This window comes from Natator depressus, chromosome 17 (genome assembly GCF_965152275.1).
Source record: "Natator depressus isolate rNatDep1 chromosome 17, rNatDep2.hap1, whole genome shotgun sequence".
Taxonomy (NCBI): Eukaryota; Metazoa; Chordata; order Testudines; family Cheloniidae; genus Natator; species Natator depressus.
Genome location: NC_134250.1, coordinates 229,279 through 243,017, shown reverse-complemented (window position 1 = coordinate 243,017; position 13,739 = coordinate 229,279). Strand labels below are relative to the sequence as shown.

At 43.1% G+C, this 13,739-nt stretch overlaps 1 protein-coding gene across 1 annotated transcript in view; it reads left to right on the top strand.

Annotated features, from left to right (window-relative positions):
• The window catches only part of MYO1C (myosin IC), a 112,414-nt gene that overhangs the window by 16,073 nt on the left and 82,602 nt on the right, over window positions 1-13,739 (top strand). The gene's annotated exons all lie outside the window — the stretch shown is intronic.

The following is a 13,739-nucleotide window of genomic DNA, read 5'->3' as shown; positions in this document are numbered from 1 at the left end:
TAATATTTGGGGAAAAAGTACAGTCTGGAAGCAGTGAAGTGAGAGTATGTGCTGCCAGTGCTATAATTGAGAATTCTGAAGGGGAGACTGGCACTATGAAAAGCAGCTGTCGTGTTTCACCTGTGTGACTCATTTATCATGCAGCATGTGTAACTCCAAGTGGCACCCCTGTAATTGAAGAAGCTTCTCTTTACCATTTGTTTTAATTACCAGTGGCATTATCACAATTCACAGTGATAAACTTCAATGATCCAGGTAACATAAACCAGTAGAGCTTTCTATTTTCTATATTTTTTTAAATTAAATTTAATCTATTCATTTTTGTTTTTACCTCTAGCCATACAGGAAATTTGATCCAGCTGAACCAAACCCTCAAACTTCTGATTCTTTCCTTTTCTCCCTGAGTAGGTCAAAGGGATGAGCTGAGTCCAATGCTTAATCTTGCCTAATTGAAGTCAATGGCAAAACTCCAATTAGGAACATGAGAACAGCCATATTGGGTCCATCTAGCCCAGTATTCTGTCTTCTGTGTATATAATGTCTTCTGCAGTTTCCACAGTATGCATCTGATGAAGTGAGCTGTAGCTCACGAAAGCTCATGCTCAAATAAATTGGTTAGTCTCTAAGGTGCCACAAGTACTCCTTTTCTTTTTGCGAATACAGACTAACACGGCTGTTACTCTGAAACCTGTCTTCTAACAGTGGCCAGTGCCAGATGCTTCAGAGGGAATGAACAGAACATTGACTTCAGTGAGGCAGGATGAGGCTCAAAGTGTGTCACACTTTGGCTATCATCATCTTGCACACTCAGTTGATTTATAGGGGAGCTGGTAGCACCCCTAGGTTGCGTAACACTTTCCCCTATAGAGGATTCTTGTGACATTTTCTTTGAGAACTTCTAGCGCCTTCATTCTACACAGCAGATCATTGATATTTGGCAGTGGGGATACTCTCAGGTTGGGGAAGTGGCTTTTCTTTGACCCAGGAAATTCCATTTAGCTTTTGCTGAGATATAAACTATTGAAAATAACCATTTTCCTCTCTCTCTCATTTTTAAGCCTTGGGGAAAATGTTTGCATCCTGACAAAGTAACTCCATCCATATACCTCCTAAGGCCAGGCTTGTGTCCCTGCAGCAGCAGTTGTGGACACTGTACTGGGAACACCTGGAGCTACTGGAGCAGAGCATTTGGGATAAGGGGAGTTTTCTCTCTCCCCTTGTGTGTATTCATTCGCATAGTCTTTGTGATCACATACTATTTTTTTCCCCTCAGGACCTGTGCCTTACTTAGTACACATGATGGAGCAGAATTAAGTGTACAGGCAACTATAAATCTGGCATTTTTTAACTCTCAAGTGCTTTAATTTGCAATCTAAACATAGGTTTTGTATGTAATTATTATTTATATTACAGTAGAGTTCAGCAGTGCGCTCAGGATTGCGGCCCCATTGTGCTACTACAACAGGGGTGGGCAAACTTTTTGGCCTGAGGGCCACGTCTGGGTATGGAAATTATATGGAGAGCCATGAATGCTCACAGAATAGGGGGTTGGAGTGCATGCGGGGGTGAGGGCTCTGGGGTGGGGCCATAAACGAGGAGTTCAGGGTGCAGGAGGTGGCTCCGGGCTGGGGCAAGGGGTTAGGGTACAGGGGTGTGTGTGAGGGCTCCGGCTGGGGGTGCTGGCTCTGGGGTGGGGCTGGGGTTGGAGGTGCAGGAGGGTGCTCTGGGCTGGGACTGAGGGGGATCAGGGCTGGGGCAGGAGGTCAGTGTGTGGGAGGGGGCAGGGGTGCAGTCTTTGGGCAGCGCTTACCTCAAGCAGCTTCCGGAAGCAGTGGTATGTTCCCCACACTGGCTCCTAAGCAGAAGTGCGGACAGGTAGCTCTGCGCGCTGCTCCGTCTGCAGGCGCCGCCCCTGCAGCTCCCGTTGGCCACGGTTCCCAACCCCAGCAAGCCCCGGACCCCACTCCCTGGCTGGAGCTCAAGGGCCAGCTTAAAACATCTGAAGGGCCAGATGTGGCCCCTGGACCATAGTGTGTCCCCCCCCCCGCCCCACGGTACTACAAGCATATAGTAAAACTGTCTCTATTCTGGAGTGCTTATTTATGGGTTTAATATGACATCTAGAAGAAGACATTTTCCTGTGTAATTAAAGGATTGTCTTCAGAACTCCTTATATCTTTTATGCTTTCTAATATCTATTGTATACTTAATACAGCACTAGCACATTTTGCACCGTGTACTCTGTCCAGCATGAAGCAGAGTGTTTAGTATGGTTTTTATATTTTCACCAGGTTTTTTTTTTCCCCACAAGTGACTAAGTATCTGATACACTGCACTATTGTACTGGAAAGCTGGAGCTATATCAGAGATACTGTATTCCAGAAACAACGGTGGGGGGGTGGGGTGGGGTGGGTGTGAGAATTGCCTCTGCATGTTCCCACTTACAGCCAGAGCCCCATGTACTCGTGGCACAAGTGGAACAAATTCTACTGCAACAGCCCTGAATTCCATGGCAGCATTAATTTATCGTATTTGTCATGAAATACTCATGATTCCCACCTCCCATACTCCTACATGGAGACACACAGCTATGACTCATGGTTGAAAATACTCATTGATGTAAAATGTTGTCTGATTATTTTCAACAGTAATTGTATTCAACGATGGTTTATTTCCCCTGTTTAACGCACAGCTGGATTAATTAAGCTGTCAGGGAGAAACTGGAGGCTGAGCAGCTGGGTAGTGGCCAGTTATGTCTTTTGATACTTGGAAAGGTGAGGATGACAGTTTGATATTCTGGAATAAACCCAGCAGCTGGTTGTCTCACAGTGATCCACAACAAAATAGTTAATAGTGCTGACATTTTAAATATAGCTTTCTAGATTTCAGGCTTAACCCACTGAAATGAATGAGGCAGCTCACAACTCAGATCTAGTGTTTCAGACTGGTTGCAGACTTAGGCAGACAATGCTATATAAATTACTCTCAGTTCATGTTTTCTGCGGAATCAGAAGGGGATAGAAACATTTAAAAAAAAAAAAAAAAAGCAACAGCTGAGTTTCTGCTGCACAACTTCACATCAAGGGACAGCGTCCACAGCAAATTGTGTGTCCAGGAAACTGCAGGATGCACAGGGCCTTGCCTCTATGACATTTGGTTGGGGCAATTGAAGTTAATCTCTGCTTTCCCAGCTGCTGTTCTCATGTTGATGATCTCTCTTGATACAGGCAGAGCACAGATCTATCATTTCTCCAGGAATAGACTTTCTGGAACTGAACAAACGACTTAACTGTCTCTTGAGACTCAGTACCAAGCATCAGTAGGGAAGGCAACAATTTTAGGGACTAGGACTGGAGCTGGGACTTTGTACCAGCCTGTCACTGGATACACAAGAAGCTGCTTATCTACACTCTCTGTTCATTGTCAATGTCCCAAGACTATTTTTTTCTGAAATAAATTAGTTTTCACGTGCTAATGACTACAAACAGTGCCAGCGTGGGTTGCTTTTCTGAACTGTTTCTTAATAATCATACAGTGGGCATTGCTCAATCAGCATCTAGATTGGCTAGGGAAAATTAAGTACAGGGTATTATCCTCAGAAATATGGTTGGAGTGAGTTTTGCTCAAGTTTCATAACTAAGTGTGTCATTTAGAACACAGATATGAAACTCTTCCCACAAACAAACGTATAATAAGGAAAGCACTCAAGTGCAGTTTAGAACTCTTTAAGGACTAATAGAGTCCTCAATTATACACTGAATATGAAACATCAGGAAGGAAATGCTAGATGAGTGGAAAGGCATAAGACACTTTTGAGAACAGACCCTTTCCTAGATGTGTAGCATTGTGATCGGGCTAAGATTGGGCAGTAGATGAAGATTCCAACAGTGGGCCAGGTTAAACGGAAACAAAAAACAATCCTTTCTGCGGCTTCTGACTTGATCAACCAAAGGACTATAGACCAGCAAAGCCTGGACACATTCTCTTCAGGCAGCTGAACAATCTGTAAACTACAAACATGACATAAAGCAGTGCTTCTATCTGCAGAACTCTATTCTGGCTTCTGGTCAGCAAACCTATCTCTTATTAGAGTAGCCCATCCTCTTTAAAGGCTCTGAACCTAACTATGCTCAGGTGCAGCTGACTGCTTCAGCTCAGGGAAGTGTGCCTATCCTGTCTTGGTGTTTATATTTTGCTTACTATCATGGTATCTGAGGTACTACATCAGCTTGTGTTATTCCAGCAGGCCTTGGCTACAATGGAAAGTCTGTGGCCTTATCCCAAGACAAGAGCAAGTATGGAATATAAAACCCATGGCCAGGAACTATAGTGGAACATTCCTGTTTGATCATATCCTGCAGAGCAGTGCTCTGTGGCATTTATTGTAGAAATTCCCTTTAATTTGCATGAACCAAAGGACAGTATTTCTTTAGCTGGGCTTGTGAGATTTGCATCTCAGACAGTCTGCGAGATGTATATTGTTTCAGCCACAATTACAGCCTCAGAGAACAACTTGGTTTTGACATCTTTGTGACATCTACATACATCTTTGTATAGATGATGGCTGTGTAATTGCTGAACTGTTAAGCTGCTTAGCACGAGCCTACAAATCATTAAATTATGTGGAAGCGCTGAGTGAGGACAGTTCTCAACTAGTCTAGTGCCAGCTCCTCCCATTGGGAGGTGCTACAGGACAGTGGTACCTTTCAGAGCCAACAAGGACTCTCCTCGGAGTCTCAGAGAGAAAAATAATCATGGAGAGGTCCTACCTGTGTGCATAAAGCAAACATTACAGCACAATTCAAACACACAATGCAGTGTAAGACCATCATTTAAGGATTATTTTATGGCTTTGAGATTCCATTTTGCATGTGTGCTCTTTTTCTTTCCTTATTATGTAGATGGGCAGGGAGGGATCACAACAGCTCTTGTCAGTTTATTCTAGTTTCCCTGTGCTGCTGTGCGTATGTTTGGGCTTTGGGAGTAGTGCTTCTTGCTCTGGAGAGGAGTGCTGATTGAATTTGAGACGTCTAGAATAGCCACAAGTTGAGTATTGCTCCTATGCCACCCTCTCCTGGCTGTGGTGAGGGGAGTTGCCAGAATATCATATATTACCCTTTTGGAGGATAGCGAAGTGTGAAGAACCCCATTCTGAGAATTGCTTCCCTCCTCACCGCTGTTTTGTTTGTTCTTCTTTTCAGATTGCAAAGAGTTTTAGTGCTGATCTGGCCTTATATAGTCATTTCCTATTATTAGAAACATTTCCCTGGGATCTTGTTGGGGGAGTAGCAGAGGGAAATCCTGTTTCCTTCATCTGAAATGAGGGCTAGCAGCACTTTTCATACACTCCATGTCTAATGTCCATGGGATAGGGGGTTTCATTGTAATTCAGTTTCTGGCCCCAGTCCTTTTAAAACTATTACCATTTCTAGAAAGAGAGAGCTCCTATTCCTGCAGGTTTCTTCCACTGAGTCACATATGCTGCAACTTAAACCATTGTGTGTGCACCGTGTAAAATGTGCCCAGTTTTTCTCAGCCAGCTATTGTCTTTCTCTGGGTATCAGTCTTTTCCTAATGATGTGGAAAACTGACTCACCTCTTTGTTGCCACAGGTGACATGGCAAGATGGGCATGATCCATCCTTGCCTGTGTCGGAACGGAGCCTGTGGAGGAAGTGAGTGATGATTCTAACAGCATTTGGAGAAAGAGAGGAGCAGCTTCATAATGAGGAGGGAATAGATTCTGTTTTGTGTGTGCAGAAAGAATGTGTTTTTAGAGAAGCAATTGGCTGCTGAAAGCACTGACATATGCTCAGACCTTGGACACTTAACTTTTCCTGTGAAAACATTTTTTCCCCATAAAAGGAAGATTAGGTCCTGCCACTGGGAGGGACTGTTGAGAAAGTCACTTATGAGGAATGCACACCAGCTGAACTGGGTCAGACTGTTCGTATTAATGACTTTTTGAAATAATTATTCTAGTATTGCCTCAGATTAAGCAGGGGAGCCACCCAGCATTGCAATAAAATAGGGTAAAGAAAACAATGAATTATTTTTTTAGGCTCTTTATTATTGAGACTGGTGCAGCAATTACTGCAGGGTTCAAAATGCGTGGTGCTACTGGGACATTTCTATGAAGTTATTTGAACAGACATCTAATTTGGCTGCAGTTTGGTAGCAACCCCCTGAACCAGAAGTGTGGTGACATTTAAGTGAGAGTTGGTGGTACATGGGGTAGAATAGCCACATGCTAGTGACTGATTGCACGTGAGATGTACTGTTTAGTCCTGTAATATTGTATGGAGACAATTTGTAAGGAGTGAACTTTGTTTTGGTAGACATGATTAGTGCCTGTCATGCATCTCCTGTTTTATTGATTCAGTAGGAAGCAAGGATGTACAGAGTTCTTCAGTTTATTAGGTCAGCCCAGCTTCTGTTTTCCAACCTAAGTGTCGTAGGGATACAATTGATCTGTATGTGCAGTATCTAGATTTAAATCTGTGTTACAATTGTCTTGTTTTATCTGTGCCTTTTTCTCAAAGGCACCTAGTGTCTTGGTATCTGAGTGCTGAACAGCACGTAAGGAACACAAGAACATACATACTGGGTCAGACCAAAGGCTGCTCTAGCCCAGTATCCTGTCTTCCAACAGTGGCCAATGCCAGGTGCCCCAGAGTGAATGAACAGAACAGGTAATAGTCAAGTGATCCATCCCCTGTTGCCCATTCCCAGCTTCTGTCAACAGAGGCTAGGGACACCATCTCTGCCCATCCTGGCTAATAGCCATTGATGGACCTATCCTCCATTAACTTATCTAGTTTGTTTTGTTTTTTTTTAAACCCTGTTATAGTCTTGGCCTTCACAACATCCTCTGGCAAAGAGTTCCACAGATTGACTGACTATGAATTGTATGGGGGAAAAAAAACTTCCTTTTGCTTGTTTTAAACCTGCTGCTTATTAATTTCATTTGGTGACCCCTAGTTCTTGTGTTATGAGAAGGAGTAAATAACACTTATTTACTTTCTCCCCACCAGTCATGATTTAATAAACCTCTATCATATCCCCCCTTAGTTGTTTTTTTTCCAAGCTGAAAAGTCCCAGTCTTCTTAATCTCTCCTCATATGGCAACCATTCCATACCCCTGATCATTTTCGTTGTCCTTTTCTGAATCTTTTCCAATTCCAATATATCTTTTTTTGAGATGGGGCAATCACGTTTGCACACAGTATTCAAGACGTGCGCATACCATGTATTTATATAGAGGCAATATGATATTTTCTGTCTTTCTTAATGATTCCCAACATTCTGTTTGCTTTTTTGATTGCTGATGCACATTGAGTGAATGTTTTGAGAGAACTATCTACAGTAGCTCCAAGATCTCTTTCTTGAGTGGTAACAGCTAATTTAGACCCCCTTATTGTATATGTAGTTGGGATTATGTTTTCCAATGTGCATTACTTTGCATTTATCAGCATTGAATTTCATCTGCCATTTGGTTGCACAGTCACCCAGTTTTGTGAGATCCTTATGTAATTCTTCGCAGTCTGCTTGGGACTTAACAGTCTTGAGTAGTTTGGTATCATCTGAAAATTTTGCCACCTCACTGTTTACCCCTTTTTCCAGCTCATTTATGAATATGTTGAATAGGACTGGTCCCAGTACAGACCCCGGGGCGACACCACTATTTACCTCTCTCCATTCTGAAAACTGACCATTTATTCCTACCCTTTGTTTCCTATCTTTTAACCAGATACCAATCCATCAGAGGACCTTCCCTCTTATTCCATCACACCTTACTTTGCTTAAGAGCCTTTGGTGAGGGACCTTGCCAAAGGCCTTCTGAAAATTTAAGTACACTATATCCACTGGATCCCCCCTTGTCCACATGCTCGTTGATCCCCTCAAAGGAAAAAGAGGAAAAGGTCTAAAGGTCTATGTCTCTGAGCCTAGGATTCCTGGAATATGCATATTTATTTGTGGAGGGATGGGGTTCTCAGGCTTGGTTGTGGAAGGCTTTATTAGAAACACACATCAACAATGCCAGCCACTGGTGTTCAGTTGCCTTCTGTGAAGGAGGCATTGGTGATTTCAGTTATCATGGAGGTCAGGTGTTCTTGCTAATTTCAACCATACATGAGGACAGGAGTTTTTTAAGTAGTGAGTTAGATGTCCTTCAAAACCTCAGGGCCCTATTTTGGGTTACTTTAGGAAGTCAAGGCGCTGTTACCAGTCTGGATCACCTAAAGTATGCAGCACAGGGCATCTTAAGAATGTTTTTGGTTGATGAAGAGACCTGTTGTTTTCTCCAGCTAAAGAATTCCTATGACATGCTGGGGGGGAGCCTTCCTTTTGGAGCCCTCCTAGCCTGTGTGGGATGGGTTGGTTCCAATAGCATCTAGCCAAATACTTTCAGATTGTGGAATTTACAGGTATTTGCATTTTTTAAAGGCAGCAGAACTTGTAGAAAAAAACTTGAAAAAATTGTATTATGTGAGAAATGGTACATGAACCTATAACTGCATTCACACTTGGCATCTCCTGGCTTTTTTGAGTATTTAAACCATGAAACCCATCACTCTGCTAATGAAGTATTGTGTACAGAATATACTAAAGGCATTATCTTAGACTCCCAGATTCATATTGTATAGCAAAACCTGGAATCCTGAATTTAGGAGATGAATGCTTTGCCAAAGCCAGTGTAATGGGGCTGGGTTCAAATTCATTAACTTATTTAATTTAATAGAGCCAGCAGTTGCTGGAGCAGCTAGGCAGTTCATGTTCTGCTTTCAGTTCAGGGCTGACAGGAAGAGTTTCCTGTCCGCTTGTTTTGAATGTGAATTTGTTTGCAGGGAATTCACTGCTTATCAGTCGAGGGCAGAGCAGTCCCAGTGCTCTCATCCAAGTCTTCAGTGAGTCACTACTGAGTGAAGGGGCTTGGAAAAGTTGATTCACATCTCTGCCTTTAGTAGCAATGGAACCTCCATCTATCCTTAGCACCCAGCACAGATTGTCATTGACTTCCGCCTAGCTGGCAAGGAAGAAACTGCTTGGATTGCCTTTGAGCCATATTGCTCAAGGATCAATATGTTTTAAACAGAAGGCATTTTACCTGTATGCTTTTTGACCCCCCTCCCATCTACCCACAGTTGGTTCTCTCCTAACTCAGATTTCCCCAAAGATAGGATTATGTTCCCCTCCCGCAGGAGTTGATCATATCCTTTGCAGTTTTCTAGCTTCAAAAGCAGGAATATTGCCTGTTCTGTCCTGATCAGGGCTTTAGCAACTGTGGAGAGATGTTTTGAGAGCTTGCTTGTGTGAACTAGAGGCAGATGCAGGGCATTAGGAAGGGGAGGATGTTAGTCTGAAGAATTTTTACACTGAATGCATCTGATGAAGTGAGCTGTAGCTCATGAAAGCTTATGCTCAAATTTGTTAGTCTCTAAGGTGCCACAAGTACTCCTTTTCTTTTTGCGAATACAGACTAACACAGCTGCTACTCTGAAACCAGTCTGAAGAATGTGGAACATGATTCAATGTGGCTTAACATCACAGCTCAGATCACTTTTATTGACTTATCTTCTACTTTCTCAAATCAACCTGTAGTCTATGGTCTGTACTGGACTCTTTTCCTTTCAGTAATATGCCTGCTAGCACCTTGTTTCTGTTCTTCCATCCAGTGTCAATGCTTTTAAAACCAGAAGATGAATTGCACTGAAGGTATGGTGATGGTTGTTAATTATTTGAGTGCCATCAGTGTTCTGGGCACAGTCCAAACATAGAGAAAAATGCAGTGTTCTCTGCCCACAGAGTTTATAATCTGCATCTCACCCAGAAGCACAATACACTAGCTGATGAAAGGATGGTCTTGTGGTTAAGACACTACACTGGGATGTGAGGAAAACTGGGTTCAGTTAGTGTCTCTGCCACAGACTTCCATTTGTGGCTTTGAGAGGGTTAATCAGTCTTTCTAACCCTCAAGTTGATGATCTGTAAAATGGTGATTAAAGTATGGTTCTCTCTCTTTCTGTCTTGTCTATTTAGACTGTAAACTCTTCTAATCACTGACAATTTTTAAATCGAGATTAGATGTTTTTCTAAGAAATATTCTCTAGAAATTATTTTTGGGAAGTTCTGTGGCCTGTGCTAACCAGGAAGTTGGACTATATGACAACAGTGGTCCCTTCTGGCCTTGGAATCTCTGTATCAATAAGCAGGGATTGTGTAAAGAGTGATGATGGTCCAGTCCTGAGGTGTGGCACAAGTGTATTGGTGAGATTGAGGCAGAATTTTGTTCATAAAGTGGGATTTTTCTGAAGAGAGAGGAAAGCTGTTACGTGTGAGGTGCCTGATGAAGTTTCACTCACCTAATAACCTTCTGTGGTGCAGATGTGTAATTCCCCACATGTACTGCATTGTCTCTTTACTTCCATGGCTGGAATCCAGGCTAGGATTAGAGAGATTTTAGAAAAATGCTAATGGGAATTAACTCTCTTCAGAAAGGGCCAGAGTAAAGCTGAAAGGCTCAGGTGCCATTCACACCACTGCATTATAACAGTGGTGACCTGACAGGGTTAAAACATGGTTTATTCTTGGAATGTAAGTTGAACTAAACTGGGTTTTAACTGTGTTCCTGAGTTGAACTACAGCACCAAAAGTGCAAAGCTTCAGCAAGATTTTTGTGTATGGTTTGGTCTCTCCTATGCTGCAGAACTGATCAATGTTTTTACAGTTTTTTCAGGGGTCCATGCTATTGTAACCATGCCCCTTCCCACACACCCACCAGACACAAAATTTGGTATAGTGCAGATGTGATCTGAAGAAGCAGCCTTAATTAACTGGGCAGGTCTTTAAACAAATTCCTAATACACTAGCTCCTGTAGTTTTGAGCTTTATTTTAAAGGCCAAGTCACTTTCCAGATTGAGGTGAGGTTAACTACAGTACTGCAGTTGTAAACATACCAGGCCCTTTCAAGCAGGGGGCTGCTTAGAGCCAGGGTGTGGGTTGTGTCAACATGTCAGTATAGCATAGTGTACTTCAGTGCTTTCTGAAGCCAGAGTACAATAAACATGAGACTTAGAATGGCATGTTTTAAATAGTGCCTCTTAGCCAGGATCACAAAGCTTTTCTGAGCTATAGGAATACTTTCACCCACTGCTGAAACACAGCTTGCTTTTTATTGGAATGCAGCAATTGTTTAACAGTTCACCATAACTCCATAGAAGTTGAGGACAAGAAGTGAAAAGAGAACTTGCAGCCAGTTAGAACTGTAGGGGGAAATAAGGGAGACAGTGTAATTGTTCAAACTAGAATCTGGCCAGGACACCAGGGCTGATGCCCCAGCTCTTTTCAAAAGTGCCATAGGATCCTTGCCACAAATGTTCAGGGCCTTAGTATTCTGTTTCCTCTAAAAGATGGCACCTGCACAGTACAACGCCTCCTAGCTGCACACTGGGGGATTGGGTCAGTATGATCAGAGTGCCACACCAAATAGCGAACACCTCTTCCTCAATTATCTGGGTTTTAAGAGATCCCTCATCCAAGTTTCAGAGTAGCAGCCGTGTTAGTCTGTATTCGCAAAAAGAGGAGGAGTACTTGTGGCACCTTGGAGATGAACAAATTTATTTGAGCATAAGGTTTCGTGAGCTACAATATTATCTGTATCCAGCCATATTTCATATAAGACAAGATGGGCTTATAATGGAAATCTAAGGGTTACATATTGCTGGTAGGCAGTTTCACTGAAAAGATGGGGGTGGGGGGGAAGAAAACCTTCATGTGGGTTGACTTGAGGTGCTGCTAGCAGCCATGAAGACTTGAAATGGGGAATTTCCTTTACCTTTGGAGCTGAAATTCTGGGAGTACATGGAAGTTTACGGTGGAGTAACCCCTGGTTAAGAAACTTTAAGTCTTTTTAGATTTTTTTTTTTTTTTCCAGGTTCTGCTCCTCTCCATGAGGAGCCTGCTAGTGAGGGCAGCTGATCACCACCCATTGTCACAGTTTACCAACAAACTATAAACCTTAATGGTCTCTCTGCAGCTCCTAGACACACATGCCAGTACTTCACAGATGAAAAATACAATCTCATAGATCATCAGGATTGGAAGGGACCTCAGGAGGTCATCTAGTCCAACCCCCTGCTCAAAGCAGGACCAATCCCCAATTTTTGCCCCAGATCCCTAAATGGCCCCCTCCAGGATTGAACTCACAACCCTGGGTTTAGCAGGCCAATGCTCAAACCACTGAGCTATATCCTCCAAACATTTTGTTTGCCATCAAACAAACTGTGGTTTGAATTGTAATGTTAGAATATGACCTAGGATCCTCAGATATATGAGAATCACCAGACTAATGGCTGAAGAATGAACAATCTTCACTTCTACTCTTAAGAGTATACTCAGGGAAGGGAACCAACTTATCTTTACTACTGTCTCCCCTCTATGCTGCACTGAGCTCTGCCTGACCACTCTCCTCCAAAGCTTTACAGTCGCTGAATAGTGAGGAGCTTTGACTGGGTACCACTGTTGACCTCCCCAAGTCCCTGGAAACTGGCCGGTACTGATTGTCTGAAATAGCTCCAGTCCTGGTGGCTAATCTCAGAAAAGTTTGAGTAGACAACACAAGGCACCAGGAATAGCCTCATTTTACCAGACCTGAAGATGCAAAGAAGGGTGTGGTTTCTGCAGAAAACCAGGGAATCTGAACTAGGTCTCGTTTGGGTCAGAGTAGAAGTCCCTCCGTATAGATGCATACAAGGCACTTGGAGCACAAATCTCTTTAACTGGGACTCTGAACAATGGCTCAGTCAATGAAGGCTGTATTGTCAGTCTAGTAGCTTGACATGCTATAGATTTCAGGACAGGAACTTTGTCTTCCGCTGTGCATGGACAGCACCCAGCATGTGCAGGTGCTCCTTCTGTTTTAATAATTTGCCCAGGTAGTGGCTAGCTGCAGCGCCCCATGTTGTGAGCTATTTGAAGAGAGGGATAGTCATGAAACAATATAAAAGGGAAATTCATGGCAGTATGGTCCGTGTAGATTGCAATTTTCTAGATTCTGAGACATACCACCCAGTACTCATCTTCTCTTGAGAAACTCCTTTGGCTGCTGGCATGTTGCTGTGAATCAAATTGTATGCCTGGAAAATTTTATTGCCTTTAATACTTTTTGTTACAGAAGTCTAGATAGAAGGGAAATCAAATCTCCTGACTCAGTGTGGAGTTGATCCCCTTCAAGAGACTGCTTGGCCTCCAGCACAGCTGACGATAGCTCCAAGTCTGCCATAAATTACAGCAGCTTTGTATGACTACCTGGGGGCTGCTCTGTGCCTAGAATAGCTGGACTGCAGTGTGTTGCATCCATTCCAGCACAGTGCAGACGGCTGCAATATCTGAGACAATTTCAAGCTCTGATCGTGCTGAATTGTTGCCATCCTGTGACTACTCCCCAGTGTGGCCAGGAAACGTAGAGGGTTGCAACTGCCCCAATGTAGGGGGACTCATAACTCCATCCTATAATGAAGTGCCTCGTGTTGGGAAATAACCCAAAAGCCCCTGCTGCCAGCAGCAATACTAGGCACTATGGGATAAGTGCTGCAGGTGTGCTAGCATGCACTGGTGCAACTCTGGTTGTAAGGAGCTTTGGGTGTGGATGCTTCACAACAATTCTGGAAAAGAATGTTGCTGGGTACATGTGCTAAACTGTTGCAAGGACAAACAAGAAAATCAACCATTTCCTACCA